The following is a 20944-nucleotide window of genomic DNA, read 5'->3' as shown; positions in this document are numbered from 1 at the left end:
CAACACTATTTCTATCAAATTACCAATGTCATTTTTCACAGAATTAGGAAAAAACCCTAAATTTCATATGGAACCAAAAAGAGCCCAAATAGCCAAGGCAATCCTAAGCAGAAAGAACAAAGTTGAAAGGATCACATTACCTGACTTCAAACTATACTGCAAGGCTACAGCAACCAAAACAACATGGTACTGGTACAAAAATAGACACAGACCAATGGAACAGAGACCTTTGAAATACAGCCACGCAGCTACAACTAACTCATCTTTGACAAAGTTGACAAAAATAAACAATAGGGAAAGGACACCATATTCAATAAATGGTGCTGGGAAAACTGGCTAACCATGTACAAAAGAATAAAACTGGACCCCTACCTCTCACCATTTATAAAAATTAATTCAAGATGGATTAAAGGCTTAAATGTTAGACATCGAACTACAAAAGTTCCAGAAGAAAATCTAGGAAATATTCTTTTAAACACTGGCCTAGGCAAAGGAATTAGCATGAAGACCCCATAAACAAATGCAACAAAATAAAAAATAGACAAATGGGACTTAATTAAAGAGTTTCTGTACAGCAAAAGAAACTCTTAATAGAGTAAACAGACAACCTACAGAGAAGGAGAAAATATTTGCAAACTATGCATCTGACAAAGCACTAATATCCAGAATCAATAAGGAACTTAAATCAACAAGAAAAAAGCCAAACAACCCCATTAAAAAGTGGGAAAGGACATGATCAGACTCTTTTCAAAGGAAAATATACAAGCAGCCAACAAACATGAAAAAATTCTCAATATCACTCATATGAGAGAGATGCAAATCAAAACCACAATGAGATAGCATCTCAGGCCAGTCAGAATGGCTATTGTTAAAAAGTCAAAAAGTAACACATGTTGGCAAAGTTGCAGAGAAAAGGGGAAGCTGATACACTGTTGGTCAGAATGCAAATTAGTTTGGCTTCTGTGGAAAGCAGTTTGGAGATTTCTCATAGAACTAAAAATAGAACTACCATTCAACCCAGCAATCTCATGACTCAGTATAGACCCAAAGGAAAATAAATACTTCTACCAAACTACACATGTCCTTTTATGTTCATTGCAGTACTATTCATAATAGCAAAGGCATGGAATCAACCTAGGTCATCAACAGTGAGCTGGATAAAGAAAATGTGGTACATATATATCATAGAATACTATGCAGCCACAAAAAAGAATGGGATCAGGTGTTTTGCAGGAACATGGATGGAGTTGGAGGGCATTATCCTTAGTAAACTAATGTAGAAGCAGAAAACCAAGGTAACACATGTTCTCAATTATAAGTGGGAGCTGTATCTTGAGTTCACATAGATTTTAAAGATGGGAATACTAGGCACTGGGAACTCCAAATGGCTGGAGTAAGGGAGGGGCCAAGGGTTGCAAAACTTCCTACTGGTAACTACGTCCACTATCTGGGTGATAGGATCAACAGAAGCCCAAACTTCAGTACCAAGAAATATACCCTTGTAACAAATCTGCACATGTATCCCCTGAATCTAAAATAAAAATGAAAATTAAAAAAAGAATTTTACGACTTTGTGGGTTTTAAAATATTCTGTGATACTTGATTTACAAAAGAACGTATAAGGAGAACTACAGGGTTAATTAAAACTGTTGCTGGACCTATATAAATAACCAGGCCAAACCTAACAAAACTAGTCAATTCTTTGTAATCAATTATAGTCCTTCTTTGTTATTATATGAACATAAGTTGGGAGGATTGTCAGAAAAATAATTGTGAATGGACAAATTGAAATGCAAGGCTACAGTAACCAAAATTATTCCTGGGTGGCCCGTTCTGCAAACACATCAGGATTATCTCTGTCTTTCATTTACTTTGAGCTATTTTACCCTTTTTTTTTTTTTTAGATGAAGTCTAGCTCTGTTGCCCAGGATGGAGTGCAGTGGTGTGATCTCGGCTCACTGCAACCTCCGCCTCCTGGGTTCAAGCAATTCTCCTGCCTCTAGAGGCTGAGGATTTACAGGTGGGATTACAGGTGCATGCTACCATGCCCAGCTAATTTTTTGTATTTTTAGTAGAGACTGGGTTTCACCATGCTGGCCAGGCTGGTCTCGAACTTCTGACCTCGTGATCTGCCCGCCTCAGCCTTCCAACGTGTTGGGATTACAGCTGTGAGCCACTGCGCCTGGCCTTTACACCTTTTAAGTAGTAGGTACTGACAATGGTAAAAGTAATTCTTATCCATATAAAACAATGCATTTTGACAGGTGGAGGTGCAATTGATTTTCATTTACCCTGTAGAAGCAGCCAGTTTATTATCTATTATATTGAGCCCAATAATTTCATCATTCCTGTTTATGTATGTATGCTTGCTTTTAGGATAATCTGTTCAACAGATACAACACCTTATATGTTCTCTCATTCATTAATGAGTTAAACTACATATTTTAAATGTGTTCATATTATATTTAGGTGAGAGTTGTGATTTTACCTTTTTAAAAACATAATACTGTATGTGTGTAATATCAATTTGCCTTTCAAGCCCTTTATTGTTTTTTTCTACCTTTACTATGTAACAGGTGCTATTCCAGTAGATTTATAAGTCTTTTCAATTCTAAGAACAGCTCCACAATGGAAGTATTATTAAGCTCATTTTACATCTAAGGAAATAAACTTGCAAGATATTAAGTGGTGAAATTATAATTTAAACTTGAATTTTTCCAATGCCTGTACCTTTAGCAAAAGGTTACCTTTTCAAAATATTTCATGAAAAGCCAAAATGCAATTGATGAATACTACCATTTTCTGCAATATAACAGAATGTGGCATAATTGTTTGGATAATCAAATCAGGAATTAAGCTATAAGAAAACATTTCAGGAAAATTCTCAGTGAGATGAAGGAAATTGGCATCTAATGTGCACATTCTGTTGACAATGAAAAATATAAATAGCCCTGGAAAATTTGCCAGTATATCATTCACGGTATAGTTCTATAAAATTGGCTGGCTTCCTAACTTCCAACCTTCCAGCAAGCCTATTAACCTTAGCTGGTATTGTTTTGAGCAACTTTCAGAATCATCTACTTTATCACAAAAAGCAAGGAATTGCTTGTTCTTTTTTATGTTGTTTTCAGTTTTTTTTTTTAATAGAATGCTTGATGGAGCTGCTTTTTCTTACATACCTCAGCAATATGACTTGCCTGTACTTAGATATGAGGTAACATTTTGAATGTGTTGCTGTAAAATATTTCTCTCCATGTAAATTGCAATGCCTTTGCATTTTGTTTCCTTTTGCAAATTTTCTCTGGTCTATAAACATAGGTTTTCTATAATTATTTTTGTAAGAACAATAAAATGTTACTCTCCCTTGTCCTAGAATTCTATTTGGAAATGTCTGCTTGCTTTCAAATGTTCACCAATTTTGGCTTTCCCCTAAATTGAAAAGTCCAAAAACAAAAACTTCACTTGTGCTTATGACAGTGCTAGATAGTTTATATCTTAATTGATTATTTTATCCTTCATGATTAAGTTTTGGTAAGCCACAGAGAACCTGTCTTCCCCTGTCCATTTCTATATGTCCAACAATATTAGAGTATCCACTTGTGTGAGTAATTGCATGGCCTTTAATCTTTTACTTAACCAGTGAATACTTTATAAAGTTATGTATATTGGGTGAGCCCCTTCTGAGCACAGAGCACATTTCATTTTTCTCTCTTCTTTCTCTCTTTTTTATGTTTAAATTTTTCTTTATCATTCTAGCACTTACTATCAATGATATCCCAGACACACCCACTACACTCATGCAACTGGAGTGAGTGGATATCTCCACTCCTGATATCACCAGGATTAACTACTCTGCACCTTCAACAGAGTTGTCTGACTCCTCTACTTGGATATTTCTTTGGAAAAATATGTTGATGCTATCACGATTCTTAGATATTTTGCTTCTTTCTCTGCCTCTAGTGTGGTTTTCTTGTTTGTTTTTTGGTTTATTGCCTTGCTCATTAACCCCATGTTTAATTCTTTTGTCAATGTTTATTTCATTCTGTACTGTCTCCTTTATACCACTCATACATCCAAGTACTGGATTTTAAACTGATCATTTCAAATAGTCTCATCCTCTTTTTATCCTGGGCTTTCCATTGCATCAGCATTTCTCTAACTTTATATATAAATTATTACTCAAAATTAGCAAGCCAAGGCTAATTTTATTAACTTCTCTAAGAAACATAACATTTGAACAATTAATTCAGCATCATTCTGCCTTACTATCAATCTTTATTCAAAAGTGGCATGGGTAGAAAGAAACTTTATGGCTACTTTGACTCACCATCTCATTGGCTTCTCAGGTGTTCATACTACCATCAAAGTCTGCTTATACCCTCTTAAATAAGCATCTTGATTCCTTCTTCCCTTTCTGTTTAAACAGCTACTACTTACATTGAAGCCTTCATAATATACATCAGGCAAATAGGTAAACACTGATCTTTATATTTCATATTCTTACCTTAATATAATAAAGCTATGCCTTGGAATTTCTTAAACTTTATTTCCCCCCTCTTTCTATTGCATTACTTCAAGATTCTTAACTCTTTAACTAAAACCTCTCTATTTTTCAATATCGATTTACAGATTCAGCTATTAAAATCTTTCAACATTTCTCACAAATGGCTCCTGTTTATTAACTGTATTTTTAAATACATTTGGATGGACATTAATTGTATTTTATATACTCTGTGATCATTATATTGCTCAGACAAGTCTAGCATGTTTTCTGTTTGCCGTGTAGATAAGAATTCTAATATTTAAAATCAAATAATGCAGTTAAATGGGGAACAGTTTTTCTTCAAATATATGGTCTAATATTAAAACAATGTTTGGGTGAATTACTTTGGGATTTGCCATCCACATCTGAATTCAGAACCATTAAAAATCTCTTTGTCTTTTCTGACCAACCCTGGAACTAAATGCAGAGTTTTCATTCTATCCAGTGTTGAAAACATGTGACTGGTCATATTTTTCTCTTCATTCATTCTTTCGTTTGTTTACCCACTGATTCATTAGCTATTTTATGAGCATCAACTTTGTAGCAAACCCTTTTGAATGCACGTATATACTTATATACTTATATATGTGTATATACATGTATATATATACACACACATATATATACCCGTATATACATATATAAACAAGATGTCACTGTATTTTAAATGCTTACATCTAATTGGGCAAGAAAACAAATACAATATTAAAATGCAATGTGATAAATATCACAATTATGGTATGGCAAAAATGCTATGAAAGAACAATCTCTGAAGTCTTTGAATGTTACAAGGGAGAAGAGAGGATTCAATTTTGTGGAAAGAGAGACAGCACAAAGTCTTCTAGGCAGAGGCAGAAAGTATTCACTTGTGAAATGGCAGGTGGCTCTAGGAAAGCAGTGTGAGCTAAGACATGAGGGAGTTTGATTGTGATTTTAAATGAAATAATTGCTTTCCCCTACTTTCTGTCTTTGTTTCTACCAGTATTTCATATGAAATTTCTTTTGTTGCCCCCACAGTTTGCAGAAGTCTTTTGAGAGAGTTTAGGACCAGTACTAATCTAGGCTTTGTTTTAATGAAATGAAAGTAACTGTTAAAACTCAATTTGCAAGTGCCATGGTAACTGTGTAGTTGAATTTATTTTCTTATTCTCTATAGACACAACATCTGAGCTAGTCTGTCACAGTAGCCTCTATTTAATAAATGGAATAGTCATGCAGTAAATTAATGAATGTCTCAACATGTACATTTTTGCACCTTTATCTAGGCTTTCACATGGACAGCTCTAACTGGTTTGGCTGGCTCAGATTCACTTCAGTTCATACACTCAAGAACACATTTATCAAGCACCAGACAGTGAGGCTCGTTTAAACAGTCATATACTGCAGGAGAGAAGCTGAAGAGTGAAATTCTAATTATTCTTGACATAGGACATTCTAAGAGTGTCTCATGCCAAAATAATGAAAGTTATCTTTCTTCAGGAAATTGAAAGACGATACATAAAGTGTCTTCAGGCTTCCACGGAAATGGAATTAAATAAGAAACATTTGGCACTTTCTGATGGCTACAGATCATCCTGAAATCACTTCACATCTGCTGGCTAAATAGAGAAATAACTATAAATCTTTTCAAAAGCAAAGGAGAGAAAAATGTAGGAAATATATCAAGTAATACCTTTATGGCACCATTAGTATGACTCTATAAAGAAGGTTATTTATAATGGTGGAATTGTTTGTCACACAGCATATGGAAAAGGAATTTAAATTATAGATGGGTTACAGTGTTAAACATGGTCTTGTAAACTCTAGATATGTCACCTTACTAGATGCAAACCTTATTTTTAATTTTTAGCAACACTTTAAAAAATTAGAGATGTATGAATATTCAGCATGGTTTAAGCTCGGTTTATTTGGATATTTTCTAAACAATTCTTAGTAGAAATTTAAACAAGTTTATCTTGTTCTCATATATGTGTTTATGCTTAAAGGGTTATTTTGAAGTAGTGTTAATGGTGAGTAAATGTATGCTATGGAATAAATTCTTTACAACTGTGGACCTACTTCATGAGAAATGTGTATAAAGCACACAGAATTCAGACTTCTTCCTTCCAAAAAAAAGTCTCTGGTTCATACTTCTCCCCATCACGCTCCATTTCCAATTATGCACTATTTAACTGTTCAAATTATATAAGAATTTTTATGTTTAAGCTTAGCAACAATAAATTTTTCATCACTTCAAGAAATAATATATGTATCCATGAGAGTTAAAAAGACAATATTTTATCAATATATAACTAGTCTCGTGTTTCAAGTGCAAAGGCAAACTGTATTATCACAATATAAATATTTTCATGTGAAAATATAAAAATAAACTCTCATGCATATTCATGTAAAACAAAGCAAGTGTATGGCTACAAAAAAGTCCTGTGTTGGCAATATTTTCATCATAATCTGCGTTCCTGTTTCTCTTAACCCTTAGAAAAGAACTATCGATGTTTTAATAAGATTAAGTTAGAAAGGAAAGTGTCAAAGTGCTTATTTTGTTCCACTCAGACTCCACCACAGACCTGGAAGTGGTCATGCCTGTGGACGCAGAAGGCTGTGGGGAGTTTTCATTTAGCAGCCTAGTCTGGTAAACTAATAAATACAAATTTGACTCTTTGCTCTCTCCTTCATGTCTTCATATACTTCCCCAATGGTATCAGCTGCAAAAAAACAAGGCTTTGAGTCAGACTGAGACATAAGCAAGGATTGCACTCTGAGTTAGGCACCTGTCAAAAATAATGTGATTCCTTACGTAATATTAGAGAATAGGTAGAGATACATACAAAGTTGTATTTTATTATTTGATTTGATCATTAAAGTACAGTTCTGTCTGCCATACTTTTTTCCATACTAGAGAGTAACCTCTATTAAATACTAGTATCTAAATTCTGGCCTGCTATGAATTTTCAACCAAAGAAAAGAAAGCCATTTCAATAAACTGCTATACAAGATACTAAAATTTAATGATATAATTTAAGTGTTATAATTTTTTGAAAGGACATTAGAGGTCAGAGTTAAACGTCTTCATTTTCAGATGCAGAGGAAGTTGAACAATAAGTTTTAATGGCTTGTTCAAGGTAATTTTTAGCTTTTATTGGACATAAATTGCATGTTTTATTTAGATTCAAAATTCTTGTATGTCTAATGGTGCTTCTCAAAAATTTTCCACTACAATATAAGATGATGCCTATATTGAATGGGGAATATGTAACAGGGAGGTCATTCTACCCCCACAAAGAAATAACGGAGTGGTAATTAGGAGATGTAACTGAAAGATGAATCTAGTTCAGAAATCCTCCCATCCCTCCTCACAGTTCAGAATAAAGGAACTTTCTGTGAGAATTATTGTTCTAAACTAGGGTTTTAATTGTGACATGTTAATTTGCAACAAAGAAATTATTGGGCCTAAACTACTCTTCATGCCTTTAGGGTGCTGTAAAAGAGAGAGAGAGAGTAGAAAGAAAGAGAGGGAAAGGAAGAGAGAGAAAGAGAGAGAGAGAGATAGGGAAGTAGCTTGTAAATGAAGGGACAGATAAAGGGGACAGAAGTACAATTGCAAGCTGACTAGGCATGACTTCCTATGCAATGCAACTGGCACTGCAGTATCAACTTGCTCCTGCCTGCCTCATTCAACAGTGCACAGATTCTCTGCCTGTCCATTTCATAGTAAGAAGAGCAATGGAGGACATTTAGTTTTTTTGTTGAGTCTTGATGACCTTTTTAGGAATCAGCTTAATTACTTTGATGGGAAAAATAAAAGATTTAAAAACAGGCATGAGAAATTCACAGAAAGATGTGATTAAAAAAATACCCTCATGATATAGTGGTATGCAAGGAAGCATTTCTCACCATTTTCTCATATTTAAATCTGGCCTCTGGTTTCAGAGTTATGACAAGTTTAGTCAGAGCGGCGGTGGAACAGAGGTCATTTTTTCAGGCATGAGTGGGATGGAAATTCTGTCCCACTTCCCATATCCCACAAAGTAGTGATCTAAATACATTTGAGTTTGAACAGAGGGGTAAATAGGCTAGAGCGGAGAAAGCAAACTATTATGATCACTATAATTCACTGATTATCAATACTTCTTTACCATCTTGCCTCATTGTCCACTTTTCTACATATTGTCTACTTATATTCTTTGATTTTTTTTAATTGCCAAAGTTACTTTCTGATCTGTGGTCAAATCTTTTAGTTGTTGGAAACACTCTGAGTGTGGAGGATAATACATAATAAGACAGCCACATTTATGAAACTTTGGATGATACGTCTAAGCATCACAGATTTTTGGCTGCATATGGATATTGATTAGATTTTAACATTCTATTTTTCTATTTTATTCCCTTTCCTCGGGATTTTGTTTCCAATCTGCCAGGGAAGAGAAGTTAAATTATTTTACTGCAGAATTTCAATATTAAAAAGGTCACTATTGCATAGCTACTCCTTAGGTAAAGATAGGGCTTAAAGAAGAAAGAATATTAACTTTATATATGGCCACAACAAATAATCTAAATCTGTTTAGCATGATAAATTAGATACTTCCAAGGCAAGCTGAAAAGTCTACAGTCATAAACCATATGACATTTTGGTCAATGACAGATCACATATATGAAGGTGGTCCTATAAAATTATAATATGGTCTCATAAAATTATGATACCATATTTTTACTGTACTTTTTTATATTTAGATACACTTACCATTGTGTGACCACTGTCTACAATATTCAGTAGTAATATATTGTCCAGGTTTGTAGCCTAGGAGCAATAGACTATACCATGTAGCCTAGTTGTGTGGCAAGCTTCACCGTCTAGTTTTGTCTAAGTACACTCTATGATGCTTGCACAGTGATACAATTCCCTAATGATTTATTTCTCAGAATATATCCCCACTGTTAATCAATGCATGGATTGTAGTTTTTAGAATCTCTATTCTGGGCCATTAATAATATATTTAGGGATTAACAATATATATTTTTAAGACATCTGTTACTTCCTGTCTGTCAACTAAGAAGGGGTTGAAGTGGAAAGAAAGGAATTAGTACTTATTTAGCACCTACTTTGTGCCAGGTGCTATATTCCATGTATTTTTTTTCATTTAATACAGTATCTTATGAAGTATGTGATCTTCATTTTTTAGGCAAAAAGTCTCAGAAGTTAAGGAAATTTAACATATATTACTCCTTGAATATAAAGTGTTTTATGAGACTTAAAGGCTTTTTTCTTTACCATTTATGATCTATGTCACTGGATCCTATCTGGTATATGAAGTTGTAATGGGAGACATGCGTTTCTGACTTAATCTTTAGACGCTGCCCTATAGTTCACTGAAAATGGTCTCAGAGGAAGAGGGAGAATAATTTCTTGGCCAGTCCTTCTGTAATATGGAAGAATGCAGCTTGAGAAGATGGTCTCCGATTTAACCAGTTGCACAATCAATGATCTCTATGCAATCAGAGAGCACAGGAGAGGCCGGGGCACAGCTGAATTGCTCTGAATTCTCTTCAAGTCTGTTCAACTCTGCAGGAGCTGCCTTCTGCTAGGGACCCATCTTTTCTTTCCTGGCGTCTTGTGATAGCCTCTTAACTGAGCTTCCTACAGCTTTTATAACTATATATGTGCTCCTTCCATACAATCTCCTTATAGCCACAATAATATTCCCCAAACTCATATTCAGTCATCTCACACAACTACTTTTTAACCTTTTAGTGGCTTTTCACTGTCATTAAGATGAAGTTCAACATTCTCAAACTGTTCTTTAAGCCCTTGTATTATCTTACCCTTTGATCTGGGCATTAGAGTATAGTTTTCTGGAGAAATGTGAATGGGTTATGGATATTGCCAGATGGTTGTGCATGTATACATATATAAAATATATTTTTATATCTAAACATTTTTATATCTAAACATATATTTAGATATAAATATACCAAAATCTATAATTAGTAATACATTTCTGTGAGGTTGTTTTCTGTTGCTGTTGTTGTTTTAGAAGTGGGGTTCTTGCTCTGTCACCCAGATTGGAGTGCAGTGGTGTACTCATAGTTCACTGCAGCCTGGAATTTCTAGGCTTAAGGAATTTTCCCACCTCAGCCTCCCAAGTAGCTGGGACTACATGCATGTGTCACCATGCCCAGCTAATTATCGTTTTATTTTTGTAGATATTGGGTCTTGTTACATGTTCAGGCTGGTCTGTAACTCCTGCCTAAAGTGACCCTCCCACCTCAGCCTCCGAAAGGGTTGGGATTACAGGCTTCAGCCACTGGGTCCAGCCTCCCATGAGCTTTTTCCTTATACAGAAGATAAAATAAGGAACCTTATCATAAGAAATCATTAAGAACCCCTTTAGAGATTTTGACGACTCCTAGGTAATTTCTGAATTTCTCTCTCTTGTCTTTCAAAAAATATCTGAGCTCAGTTTGAAGCTAGGATATTGCTTGCGTTAGCACACCTCAGACTATTCCTTTGAAGCCATTTTTATAAGACCGTGTCTGAGTAAAAATTAATTATGAAACATAAGGGGGAAATATGGAGCATAAAACATAGCCTGCTTTTATGAAGAAACTAGGTGTCAGAGGGGAGACAATTTCCAAGGCCATGCAAGGGTTAAAACAGAGCTAGTCGCTGTGATTCCAATTCATTGCTTTTCAACCACTCCATTATCACTTGCTTTCTAAATTTCAGAAAACATTTTAAAATAAGAATTATCCTTTCTTATCTTTGTTCTGGCAGCCTACTACATTGCATTTGAGGATAAAAAATCAGTTTCTATTCAAATAACCAAAATGTCTGTGCCAGGTACTTTGGACAAATGATTAACAGGGTCAAATTTTAATATGTGTATGAAGTCCTACATTGCTATACTATTGCTTAAAAATTGCACACATATTTATTTATTTTAAATATGAATAAAATGAGCTAAAAATCACAACAGATATAAGCAGGTGAAACCACTCCAAGTACACTGGAAAATTTTTTGATAAATGTGATATATTTAGTAAATTGATACATACTTAATGAACTGTAATGATACTAGTTCTTTTTGTATGTTTTGAAAGTGGAATGTCATAACTTCTTATCAGAGAAAAATCATCAATATCTATTTTAATGAAAAAACAGGATAGATGATTATATTAACATGCTTTTCATGCTTCTGTTACACATAGAAAGGAAAGTTTAAAATCAAGAAAACATAGACTTAAAAAAATCACTGTGTAGGACTAACTGCTTTGTTTCACTTTTTGAACTGTTTCTCAGTTCATGGTCTGCTTGTATCTCTCTGCTAATATACTTTGAATAGGGAGAATTCTTTTCAGTGATTGGCATGACTTTGATTCAGCACAGCAAGGACAAGCTAGTTTGGATATATATATATATATATATATTTTTTTTTTTTTCTGTATGGTAAGATCATAGAGTTCCACTTGTAGTGTGTAGTTTCTGCCTCTCTCAGTTAAATCAACACAATTGAAATATGCTTTGTTGTTTTAAGTAACAGCTTGGGCAGAATATGTACCTGCCATCGAACACAGGAAATATATTTGACACAATCTTTTACACTGTTCAAATATAAAAATGAGGAATTTATACTTTGAGCCACCACATCATCCAAAAGTAAATCACTCTTTTATAACTACTCTTTCTAGTTACTCATAGATGAAATTAGTAGTAGTTCTGTGGAGTCAGAAGTCATATGATTGAATCATCTCTCTGCTATTAAACAACTGAATAATATGCTATGTTGCATAAATTAGATGATTTACTTGAAAATCTCTTATACATAGAAAAGATGTATTGTGGTTATTATTTGAGAAACGTAGAGGTTAATTGATTGCATTTTTCTTTTACAATGAAGTGTTTTGGTTAAAGATTATAAGGTGTCATCAAACAGTAATGGAAGGATATTGTCATTTTAACTGGATAAACCTGCATCACTCAATCATTGCATGCACAACTGACTCATCTCACAGTGGACTTGATGTAAGTGTGAAATATTACACTGTAATTTTAAACCACTGAAGATTATGTTTTATAGTCATATAACTTAAATTATGTTTTCCTATTACACAAGAAATTTTTAAACGAATTTTATAAAACTGTATACAAGAAAATATTGATAAATATGGTAATATTAAAATAAGACACTATCAAATACAAATATAAATGCTTCTTAGAGACAATAGGAATTCCAAAAATATAAAACTAAAAGATTCAGACCTCAAACGTATATGGATATTATAAACCAATAAGAACAAAAAAAAACTAATAGGAAAACTGTTAAAATGTATCAACAGGCAATTCAGAGAAGAAATCATAGTAGCCAATACATTTTTGAAAAAAATAAATGGCATAGAAAAATTCAAATTCAAAGGAAATATCATATTTTTAACTTTCATATTGAAAATAGATATTAACATTCGAAAAATATTAAGTGTTATCAAGGATGTAGAGCAAAGAAAACCCAGATTCTATGCTGGTGGGAATATAAACTAGGTAATTTTGGGAGGTAATTACACAAATTTAGCAAAGTTGAAGATGTACATATTCTAAAACTAACCACTTCCATTCTATTTCTTGAGACATCTTTTACTTGTGTAAAATCATTTATTAGGACATTAGTTATAAGAGTGAAATATTTGTTTATCTAAAGGAGAGTGTTAATTTACTTGAAGAATATTTTTATGAATGACGCTATTTAGTTCATAAAATATCTGAAGTAGAATTCATGTATAAACAAAGAAATTGCACATAAAAATGTTTTGAAGTAAAACAGTTATAGAATGGAAATCTCAATTTTATATTTTGAAATATAAAAGTATGCAAACTGATTAGTATGTGTTAAGTATGAACTCATATGTATGGAAAAAACACTGAAATATTTGGAATAAAAATCACTATAATTTAGGATAGTAATTCTGTGCTAGACAAAGGGGAAAAAAGAGGTGAATAAGATCAATCTATTAGTCTGTTCTCACATTGATATAAATAAATACCCAAAAGTAGGTAATTTATAAAGAAAAGAGGGTTTAAATTGGCTCACGGTTCTGCAGGCTGTACAGGAAGCTCGGGAAACTTACAGTTATGGTGGAAGGGGAAGGGGAAGCAGGCATGTCTTACATGGCCAGAGCAGGAGCCAGAGAAAGCGAGCAAGGAGGTACTACACACTTTTAAATGACCAGATCTTGGGAGAATCACTCATTATCACAAGCAAGGGGGATGACGCTAAACCATTCAGGAGAAACCACCCCCATGATCCAATCACCTTCCACCAGACTCTACCTCCAACATTGGGGATTACAATTGAACATGAGATTTGGGTGGAAACACAGATCCAAACCATATCAATCAAGAAAGGAGGATTCAGAATTTTAATTATATCTGTAACATTTGTACTTAAAAAATAGTAATGAGACTTTAGCTTCCAGAATTGGTGCACTAGTAAATCTGAATCAACAATCCTACTGAAAACTACAAGAAAATCTGGACAAAGACTAAAGAAGCATCTGCTTGAAGTAATCGGCAAGTTACCAATTCTCCAACTATTGGAGGATGTACAATTCAAGGCATCTGAGCCTGGCATTTAGGGCCATTTTAGCCCTCTGGGTATGTGCCAATCCAGGAAGAGATAACTGAGAGTTTGTGACCCTGGGAACTGTTTTTCAGAGTCTCGTGAGACCAGGGAAACAAAAATTAGACTCCATACATTTCCATGATGTAAAAGATGCCCTAGATAAATTCCTCATCTTTGCGTTGGGATCCTAAAGTGTTGGAATATAGGAGCAAGTTTTACTTACAGTGAAATTGACATTCTGAGGAACTGCAACCCAGCATCAATTAAATTTAATCATGGATACTTGATTTAGTTGATCTGGGATTGTTATGATGCCTAAGCCCCCAATAGAAATTGTCAAGATTGTGGTTACTTTAGGAGAGGAGACAGAATAGTAATGGAAGAGGACAGAAAAGGAATCTGTGGGTTGTGGCAAACGTTTTTTTAACTTGAGTAGTGGCTACAAAGGTAATAATTTTGTAATAAATCTTGGGCAGTATATTTTTTGTTTTGTGTACTTATAGACATATTGATATATTTCATACTACATCAGGCTAAATAAGCCTTTTAAAAAGTAGGAATTCAAAAAATGTCAACTTATTTTTCAAAAAGTCAAGCAAATAAGACAAATCTATTAATATTTGATAAAGCTGGTTTATTGCTACATTGATTGCTTTTTTGTATCATATACCTCACAAATTAAGTAGTAAAAGAGTAATAACAAATCAACACCACGTTCATTCTGAGAAAGACTGGGCAAAAAAAAAGTCACTGTCATTACAAGGGAGCAAAATATTACATCTAGCTTTGTAAACAACTTGTAGGTGATATTTACAACAGCTGGAAGCCATTTCAGAATGTTGTTTTAGGGATCTAGATTTCTCCTCTTATCCAGTATAACTTTTCATTGAATTCCATTGTTTTTCAGGAAAAAAATAAGTTTTTTCACAGGGCTTGGAAATGAGCACTAGCTCATGCAGTTTCAGCTCACAAAGCGAATTCAACAATCCTGTAAAAAGGCAGCAAGACCCAATATTATAGATACCCTTTGAATTTCCTAGAATAGTTACCAAGTAGAAAGAGTTTGGCAAAAGTAATTTGAATGGCAAATCACATTTTTTGAACCATACAACCTGATACTTTTCTATTGCATTGCCAGATTGTTTTATTTTAGTATGCTATGTACAATATATTTGTCTTTCCTAAGAGGTCAACAAGGTTGAAATTTATTTTTCTCTATTGTTGATCTTGAAAAGTCATCCAATTAGGTTACTAGAGCATTTGTAAAAGCAAGTGTCATTTTTTTCCTCTCAATTTTCCTGATATCTAAAATATGTATGAATTTTTATTTTTCTGTCATCCTATATTTGAAACATTTTCTGCTACACTTTTGCAGCACTTGCAGCCTTAAGTACTTGTCCTATGTCAATGGGGATCTTCTGTTGTCATTTGTTTACCTCTCTGTCTCTAGAGATTAACATGAGGACACAAATCATGACTTAAAAATCTTTATACCTTGTGCCTAGTAAATAATTCAATAAACATCAGCAAATTGGTGAATAAAAATGAACTTCTAGAGAGATCTAGATTGTCAGATTGGCTTTAGTTTTACAACTCAAATACAAACATATCCAGATACCTTTCCTGCCCACTCTTCTGGTGTTTGCTGTGGATGTCAGGTGTCCTGAGATTTTGTGGAACACCTACACTTAATACAGCAGAGGCGTGCATGCCATTTTCTTTGCATTTTTCATTTCAACATGTGATTATAGCTTTCTGTTTGTGGTTAGTCACTTGTGCAAGATTTCCCAATTTAAGATTTTAAATATTATACTTCTAGCTTTCCAAATAAGTAATCTCAACATGATTTCATTATTGCTGCTCTTTGATAGAAGTAGATAGTAAAAATTTAAAAATACAGGAGGGCACCAAATTCTATTTCTCCAAAGAGAGTTGAAAGGAAAAATAAATATAGAAAGCATTGAACATGAGGAAAGTCACAATAGTCATATAAAACTCTGGATAAAACAAACCTCCTAAAGAAACAGATGGGTCTTTTTGCAATGAACCGACCATTTTTATGGCTCACCGGAGCTCATACTATAAAGTGTCAATGAAGAAGGTTAGATAAGTCTCTAAACTAAGATTGTGCCTTCGTGAGGGGTAGTAAACAACTCCAGGATGTATCCAAAGGGCTTTTTATTTAGTTCCTGCTACACAAACAACAAATATAGAAGACAAGGTATAGCTGAGGCAAGATCCATTCTTTTGTCGTTGGTATTAAAAAAAAATGGTTCTTTGGTTTCTGGGCTTAGAACCTTGCTGTTGCCTATTTAGGGTTAACATCGTTTGCACTTTTAACTCTTTAGGCTTTTGGCCCCAAAGCTATTGCTGATCATTTAATTCTATATATTTCACTTTCTGATAGAACAGAAGTTATTTCCAGATCCCACAGCAGAGATTTCTTTATATATAATATATCCCTTGAAAACCACTGTACAATTACCAAGTGAAAAATTATAAGTGAATTTTTAAACTAGAGAAAAAGATGAAATATTACTCAAACATCTGATAGAGGTCAATAAAAGTCAAGAGGATGTACAATTTATCTTAGATAATTTAAAGATAAAGTGATACCACATTTGCTAGTATTGAAATGGAAACGTAAGTATATTTCCAAAATATAGCCATAAAAGAAATAATTTAACAACAAATATTTTGTTCTAAATAAAATCATATTAACCAATGTAATCATACTTTGACTAACTGAAGAAAAAAATTCAATTTCATAAATACTAACGTTTCAAATAATTATAGAACATATCTGATAGAGAATATACAGTTAATTTATTGTTACTTTAGAAAAGAGTGTAAAGAAGAAAAAATAATGGTTATATTCTCAAACTTAAAAATTAGAACTACTTCTCCAGAAGGCATATAGTAGTAATTAATCTCAAAATTAAAAGGAATTGTTCTAACGTAAGTTGTTATAAAGAATTTTGAAATTATATTTTAAAATATGTATTTGATTATTGAAAAGGTAAAATTTGCAATTGGAGAAAAAGTCAGTGTTATAAGTGGCATACAATGAAAAAATCAGCTTTTGCTCCTTTCCTTCCTAGATGCAACCATGATAAAAACCATATGTATACCAAAATCTTTACATAAATAGAGTGTTCTTTGACATATTTTCCCACATATTATGATGTAAAGTAATTTTAAAAAACTAATATAGTCCTGGCTTCCTATTTTTTAAGATTGCAAAGCACTCCATTGATGGGCATATTACAGTTTATTTTTGGTTTTATAGTTTCTAACATTAGTTCTTACACCAATGTTGACACTAGTCGTATTTGTGTGTATCTGGATAAATATATGTATAGATTTTTTATCACATTTTGCCAAATCGTTCCTTTGATTGTAAGATACGGCATTATTTTGGTGTCATTAAGAAAGAGAAAACAACGTGAGATAAATAGTATGTATCATCAATTATTTAATATATCCAATTTTGGCCGAGCGCGTTGGCTCACGCCTGTAATCCTAGCACTTTGGGAGGCCAAGGCAGGTGGATCACAAGCTCAGGAGGTTGAAACGATCCTGGCTAACACAGTGAAACCCCGTCTCTACTAAAAATACAAAAAATTAGCCAGGCATGGTGGCGGGCGCCTGTAGTCCCAGGTACTTAGGAGGCTAAGGCAGGAGAATGGTGTGAACCCAAGAGGTGGAACTTACAGTGAGCTGAGATCCTGCCACTGCACTCCAGCCTGAGCAACAGAGTGAGACTCCATCTCAAAAAGAAAATCCAATTTTATAGATGTTAAAATATGTCTCATAATCAATATAATATAGTACGGTTATGAGTATCTTATAATCAATGAAATTTGGAGCTAAAAAATAATATAGCTGTGTCAGATTGCCATATTATTGCCACCTACAGCACCTCAATAATTTACCACACCATTGACAATGCAAGACAATGCCTGTTTCCCCTTTCCAAAAAAAGCATGTAAATTTCGGATCTTGGCCAATCTCATATATTAAAAAATAGTATATTTTAAGATGTAAAAATGACATTGCTATTTCCTGATCCATAAACTGCTCCAGATTTCCTAAATAAAAGTTGCAAACAAAAATATGAACACTTTGACAAACAATAAAGCTTATTGCACATCTTTTCTGAAGTTGGACAACAAGAGTTTAATATGCTGCGCGATCTGGGCCCATTCATTTAACTATTCTAAGTCTCAGTTTTTCTTTCTGTAAACTGAAGATAGTAATAGATTTTCATGAATTGTCATAACATTGAGTAAAACTAATGTATGTAGGATATTTCTGGAACATAGTGGTACTCTTTGTATATTAGACATTACTATTATTATGACTGTGTCCAGAATTGGTTCCTTCCGGTGGGTTCTTGGTCTCACTGACCTCAAGAATGAAGCTGCAGACCCTCATGGTGAGTGTTACAGTTCTTAAAGATGGTGTGTCCAGAGTTTGTTCCTTCAGATGTTCAGATGTGTCCAGAGTTTCTTCCTTCTGGTGGGTTTGTCATCTTGCTGACTTCAGGAGTGAAGCTGTGGACCCTTCCAGTGAGTGGTGCAGCTCTTAAAAGGTGGCCCCTCCAGAGTTGTTTGTTCCTCCCAGTGGGTTCGTGGTGTTGCTGACTTCAGGAGTGAAGCTGCAGACCCTTGCAGTGAGTGTTATAGCTAATAAAGGTAGTGCAGACCCAAATAGTGAGCAGCAGCAAGCTTTATTGTGAAGAGCAAAAGAATAAAGCTTCCACAGCATGGAAATGGGACCCGAGTGGGTTGCCACTGCTGGCTCGGGTGGCCAGCTTTATTCCCTTATTTGGCCCTGCCCACATCCTGCTGATTGGTCCATTTTACATAGAGCTGATTGGTCTATTTTACAGAGTGCTGATTGGTCCGTTTTACAGAGTGCTGATTGGTGCATTTACAATCCTTGAGCTAGACACAGAACGCTGATTGGTTTGTTTTTATAGAGTGCTGATTGGTGCATTTACAATCCTCTAGCTAGACAGAAAAATTCTCTGAGTCCCCACTCAACCCAGGAAGTCCAGCTGGCTTCACCTCTCACTACTGCTACTACTGCTACTGCTATGATACTGTACTTAAGGATGGAGAAAAATGTTAATTCACTTATAACACTTTTTATTCAGAGTGAGCTTTTAAGTAAGTGAGTGCATATACAGTCAACCCTTGAACTGTGGAAGAGTTAGGGGTTACATAAACAGTTGATTAACACATATTTTATACCTTATATGTATTAAATACTGTATCCTTATAATAAAATAAGCAACAGAAAATGTTACTGAGAAAATCATTAGGAAGAGAAAAGAAAATATATTTCCTATTAGGTGGGGGTGGATCATCATAAAAATCTTCATTCTTGTCTTCACTTTCAGTAGGCTGAGGAGGAGGAGATAAAGGAGTTCATCTTGATGTCTCAGGGGTGGCAAAGGCTGAATAAACTCTGTATGTAAGCCTACCGACCCAGTTCAAACCTGTTTTGTTCAAGGGTCTACTGTATAATGGGTAAGGAAAAAAGATAAAATCTTTTTGGGATGCCATTTTCACAACAATAAGTATTGTGTTCAATTTACAGGGTGATGTCAGAAGAGGTTATCTTAAAAAAAACATAATCACAATGAAGTTTTAAAACTGAGAAATATTTATTTCATTAAATTCTAAACTAACATAGTTTTGCAGATGTGTTGAAATTTTCAGGAAATAATGTGTATTTCATTGGATAAAACAAAAGGTCGTATTTATGCTGACGTGTATTACATAAACCAGAATAGAAATTATATGCTTATCTGATTAGAATATTTTTTTAATTAATTTTATTTTTGACAAATAATAATTGTATATGTTCATGGGGCATTATGTGATGTTTTGATGTTTCCTTAGAGTGTGTAATGATTAAATCAGACTAATTAATAAGTCCTTCACCTCACATACTTATTTTTTATGATGCCAATTTTTAAAAATCTATTCTTCTAACAATTTTAAAATAGATAATACACTTATTTATTACAGTCACCATTCTGTACAATAGATCACTAAAACGTATTTCTTCTATCTAATTGAAACTTTGTACCCTTTGATCAACATGTCCCTTTTCCCCACTGACCACCCTCCCCTATCCCCTGGCAATCCCCATTCTACTCTCTGCTTCTATGAGTACAACTTTTAAAGATTCCACATATAAGTGAGATCATGTGGTATTTGTCTTTCTGTGCCTGGCTTATCTCATTTTGCACAACATCCTCCAGGTTCATCCATATTGTTGCAAATGACGATATTTTCTCCTTTTTTACGGATGAAAAATGTTTCATTATTTACACAAACATATCTTAGATATATTGTGGTTTGGTTATAAACAGCCGTAATAAAGTAATATTGCAATAAGGCAAGCCACGTAAATTTTTTCTGGTTTCCCAGCGCATACAAAAGTTATGTTTACCCTATACTGTAGTTAAGTGCAATAGCATTATGTCTAAAAAGTATATACTTTACTTAGAAAGTACTTTATTGCTAAAATGTTAACACTCATCTGAGCCCTCAGTCATAAGTTTTTTCTTGTAGAATATCTTGCCTCAAGGTTGATGGCTGCTGATTGATGAGAGTGGTGGTTACTGAATGTTGGGGTAGCTGTGGCAATTTCTTAAAATAAGAATGCAATAAAATTTGCCACACTGATTGACTCTTCCTTTCATGAAAGATTTATCTGTAGCAGATAATGATATTTGATACTATTTTACTCACAGTAGAACTTCTTTCAAAATAGA

The sequence above is a fragment of the Hylobates moloch genome, unplaced genomic scaffold (assembly GCF_009828535.3).
Source record: "Hylobates moloch isolate HMO894 unplaced genomic scaffold, HMol_V3 SCAFFOLD_3, whole genome shotgun sequence".
NCBI classification, from domain to species: domain Eukaryota; kingdom Metazoa; phylum Chordata; class Mammalia; order Primates; family Hylobatidae; genus Hylobates; species Hylobates moloch.
Note: the sequence above shows the minus strand (reverse complement) of the source record.